The sequence below is a fragment of the Limulus polyphemus genome, unplaced genomic scaffold (genome assembly GCF_000517525.1).
Source record: "Limulus polyphemus unplaced genomic scaffold, Limulus_polyphemus-2.1.2 Scaffold448, whole genome shotgun sequence".
Classification (NCBI taxonomy): domain Eukaryota; kingdom Metazoa; phylum Arthropoda; class Merostomata; order Xiphosura; family Limulidae; genus Limulus; species Limulus polyphemus.
The window spans coordinates 466,467-471,547 of NW_013666058.1; the positions used below are offsets into that span (position 1 = coordinate 466,467).

At 32.4% G+C, this 5,081-nt stretch overlaps 1 protein-coding gene across 3 annotated transcripts in view; it reads right to left on the bottom strand.

Annotated features, from left to right (window-relative positions):
- Positions 1-5,081, bottom strand: part of LOC106458340 (zinc finger protein 423-like) — a 189,310-nt gene that overhangs the window by 160,819 nt on the left and 23,410 nt on the right. The gene's annotated exons all lie outside the window — the stretch shown is intronic.

Consider the following 5,081-nt stretch of genomic DNA (forward strand, 5'->3'; position numbering starts at 1 on the left):
TAACGGAACGAGCAAAACACTGGAACCAACAAAAAAAAATACTGATCTGAATGTTACATCTATGTTAACTAACGGAACGAGCAAAACACTGAAGGCAAGAAAGTACCCAGATTGGCATGTTTAAAGAGTTTTATGTTTCCTGTTGGATGTCTACACTCTATGTTTAACATCCAGGTCAATAACTGTTTTTTTGAAACAATCCTAATTATTATCTTGTGGAATAGAACAAGTATTGAAGTTTTATTTTATTTATAGCCAAGAAAGTCAGAGAAGGCCTCTTATTCTCTAACATTTTGGCATCCTCTTAAAAGAACACTTTGTCAATATTTTCTATGCACGAGGACATGGTTTATAATGCAATATCACGTTATACAGTTTGCAAATTATAATTGTTCATATACACGATGGCAAAAAAATAAATAAACTAATATATATTATGCATCAAAGAGGTTCGGTATGAAAGATTTATATGCTGCCGTTTGATTTCTCATGGTTACTATCACATACTTTTCCTTTTTAAACGTATTGATACAGAAGGACATATGTGAAAGTCTAGAAGTTTAAAACATTACGATATTTTTCAGCTATGATTTTTGTTTAAACGTATCACGCTGCAAATGTTCATTGTTAGTAATAGAAGTAAATGATGCTGGTTATTGCTAGAATATAAGGATAATGTTAAATAATTGTCTGTTAGAATACTGAGAAGATATAATGAAACCTAAACTTTTTCGAGATATTAATGAAAGGGAATTCTAGGTGTTTCGTTTGTTTGCGCAAAGCTACTAAATGGTTACCTGCGCTAGCTGCACCTAATTTTGAACTTTTGACTAGAAATAAGATAACTCTTGAGCTACTGCTATCTTACCAAATAGTGGTATTCAACCATCAACATTATAACGCAACTTGTTTGTTTGCTTTTGAATTTCGCGCAAAACTACTCGAGGGATATCTGCGCTAGCCGTTTCTAATTTAGCAGTGATACACTAGGCTGAATACAGTTAGTCAACAATATCCACCGCCAATTCTTCGGGTACTCTTGTACCAACGAATAGTGGGGTTCACCGTCACATTATAACGCCCTCACGGCTGAAAGGGCGAGCACGATGAAAAGAATTCGAACCGATGACCCGCAGATTAAGAGTCAAGCACCCTAACCATCAGGCCATGCTAGTCCCTCTAAAATGTAAAGAAACAAAAAAGGAAATTAACAAATGTGTTAAATCTAAAAGAAAGAGCTCAAGCATTTGCCCAGTGTCAATTTCATCATATGAAATAATTTACTGATAGTTCCATTATCATGTATAGGTCAAACTTTGCAGCTCCAAGGAGTTTCCACGTTCGCTTTTCTTACACGGCTACCTTCATTGCAGGATCTTCAAATAACGGTATTTTATCAATTTCGTGATTTTTTTTGAAACTTTGCCCACCTTGTCACATCCTTTTCAGTTATTCAGCTCAGGTTGCACAACATTAGAACAACCCTGAAGAAAAAGCTGAGTTATAATAAACACGCTTCATATTTTCCCGTTTACTCGATAACTTGCTTTAAATTCTAAATTACATTATTATTTCTTCTTTGACTCTAAGCTAATTAATTCATGTTAATCCTTGCATGCAATACAATCAAATCATTATTCCTAAGTCTAGTAGTTACTGAACAAATAAACAAAAGATATTTATTGGTGTCAGAATGAAAATTATGTACTTCACAAACTAAGTAAGCTTCGTACAACGAGCTCTACAATTCAATGTTAGCGTTAGAGGTAGTAAATGAAACGTGGTGCCTCATGCTCCAGCGGAATCTGAATGGTCAACTATTAAGTTTGTTTGTTTTTTCCTTTCGTTTGTTTTGTTTGTCTGTTGTTAATTTAGCGTTATACGTCTTCAAATTTACTGCTTAATCACTAGGGGGCCCCTTCGTTTATTAACAGCAATTTCATTTCGTTTTTGAAATTATATAAATATTTACAGGAACACTTCAAGAATACAACAACCTTTTATACCTTGGAATCTTAACAATAAATATTACCATAAATTGAAAACAAGAAAGGATTGAAAATATAATTTAATGTGTGAGGGTAAGTACACACACACACACACACACACACAAAAGCCTAAAGGCGTTGAGTGTTCTCAGCTTAGGACAAAGACACGAATGATGTGGTAATTCCAGCAAAATATTGTGTCACAATCGAGATTAAATTTCGCTATGTTTTTCTTAAGTACATTTTTCATTTAGGATAATCACGAGGTAATATATCGACTAAGAACTACACCAATGACTGAAAGGGCCTCAAAAGGAGATACAGTTTTTTTTATTTATTACTTAATTTAAAACAAGTGTTTGTAGAATAATAAAACAAGACACTCTTACTTTCACTAAATGTTTACTTTAGAAAATGCACGTTATAAAAGCAAATACTGGAATATGAATTGGGATATTATAGTCCTAGAAAACTAAAATGTCATAAAATATCAGTCGTGTATATTATAAATATTCGTCGTTTATTTTGCAAAATTTTACATAATAGTTCAAAAATAATTTAAAAAAAATCTGAAATATTCTTTAGTTTTACTTTATTGGGACAAGTATACACGCCACACCTCTTGGAAATAGGGTAACAACCTGATAAGTAACACCTATGGTAATGTTGCAATAGACACAGGAATGTTGGGCAAAATTACATTACATTTAGGACAAACAAAATGGGTCATAAGATAAAATAAGTTAACACAACATAGATTAAAGCCTATTGTAAAACAGTATATTAATAAACGTGGAATAAATCATGTGCATGGAAAACGCCTGGATTGAGATAATTATTTTCAAATTTTACAGTTTCATAAAAAAACAAGATAAGTGCTTACATAAATATCAATTATATTAAAGAATGTAATTTTGTTTGAGAGTTTTCGCGCAAACCTATACAAGGGTTATCTGTGAGTAAACATCCCTAAATTTGAACTGACAGATAAGAAGAAAGGCAGCTTAGTCAACAGTGGGATTTGGATGTTACTCTCAAAGCACACAAACAGCCCCAATGTATGGAGCACGTTTTTGTGGCGACAGTTCAGGCACGCTAGCCATGCCCAGCTCAAAGAGCGTCAGAATTTCATTGAGTCATCTACATATGGTTACACCGCTACAGATCCACCACTAAAGCCTTTACATCACAAAGATAAATAAAACAAAAGAAATTATACACAAATACATTTCGAATGTTGCAGATAATTATCAATGTCAAATACCAAAGTACATTACATTATGACAATAATTTCAAACTGAAATTAGATGAGAACCTATAGTAACTCCAACACTTGTCGGATGTGAATTTACAGATACAAATGTTACCATAAAAAAAATACAAGTTTCAATGGATGCACCTGAAAAACAAGTCTGGTTACGGGTTATAATGTAAGTTGGGGATCGATAGTTAAGAATTATTTCTTAATGTTGGTGAAAGAATAAAATAAAATTTTGTCCAACAGAAACGAGAAAATAAATAATTATTTGATGTACTTGTAAACAGATGCCAGAAAATGTGTTCTATGAAAATTTAAAAAAAAATTAAGTTATTGCAAAAAAGTCTAGCTCATATCTAAAAAATATTACTTTTAACAAGATCGTGTTATGTTTTCATTATGGAAGTTTTATATATAGTTAAGCCTCGTTGTATGATTTCTTAAAAGTATTCCGTTATGTTTCTTTGAAAAATAACTTTTTGTTATATTAAAAAAGTTTGAGATTAAACCTTTATTGAAATCTCAAAGAATTATTTTATATGTACAAGGATACTAAAAATGAGCATCAGTATTTTAAAATAATTTCTATTTATTGTCGTAAATATTTCTCTTTTTTTTTTCTGGTATAAAACAATGTCGGTTCATGTAGGCTTTATAGTTATACAGCAGAACACCAGACGCGTCACATGGGCTAAAGACACGCCCCAGGGGATTTGATTGGTTCAAAGCTATATACATAGAGGAAAACTAAAGCTTATAAATAAAATTATTACCCATTAGCTTATTAAAATGAAGTTTGAATATTTAAAGTAGGTAGTAAAATATGTTTTACTAAAATGGCGAGTGTTAAGCTGAATTACAAGATTTGTTTAACTTGTAGCAATATTCCATACTCACTTATTTTTGTAGGATAAACAGCAATATAACTGACGTTACATGAGCATATAAATTATGCCTTACATGAAATTAGCATATTTAATCCATTTTAGATCAATCGAAACTGAAATATTATTTAAGTCCAGGAAGCTAAACGATATGATTTTCACATTGCCCTAAGAAAAACAAAAACAAAGCATGGCTAGTTCTTATAGCAATTGTTTTTAAGTTCATGACTTAAAAAAAAGGCTAAAAATTTTGTGGTTCGGACGAGGAATTTTATAGATTTATTATCTGAGCTTATCACAGGCCTTTATGTCAACCGTTAGAGTTCCTAAACACTTCCATGATTTAATAACCGTAGACCTTTTTCGACAAAATATACTTAAATATGTAATTGGTTATCAATCTCTAATATAAAATTATCATATTCCTTCCGCTATATTGTTGAGGTTCTGTTTGAACAGTGATAATAGCTTCAACTGCTTCCACAGTGACAGACGAAATAGCATTTTGTAACTCCGTCCACAAAATATAGTCCAGTAATGATGTATGCGTTCATCACCATGGTGCTGGTGGTTTCTTGCTGAGCGAAAAGTAACACAATGGGCTTTCTGTACTGTGCCCACTACGAGTATCAAAAACCGGTTTTTAGTGTTATAAACCTAAAGACTTACAGCTGTGCCACTAGGGGGGGGGGCTAAAGAGACACGCTCACTTGCACGGTCTTTTTTCCTCGCTTACGGTATTTACATTTTGTTACGATTTTTTTGAGCAGTTTCATTACAATAATAACTATTCCAATTGGGAAAGAAACCCCAATTATTACTATTATTACTCTACTTATACCTAATTTACTGGAATCTAAAACTGTTCCTATAAAACAAAAACTGAGAAATGTAAAACTCTCTTAGTCCTTCCCCCCCCCCCACCCCCCTCCTACGTCAGTATACGTACTA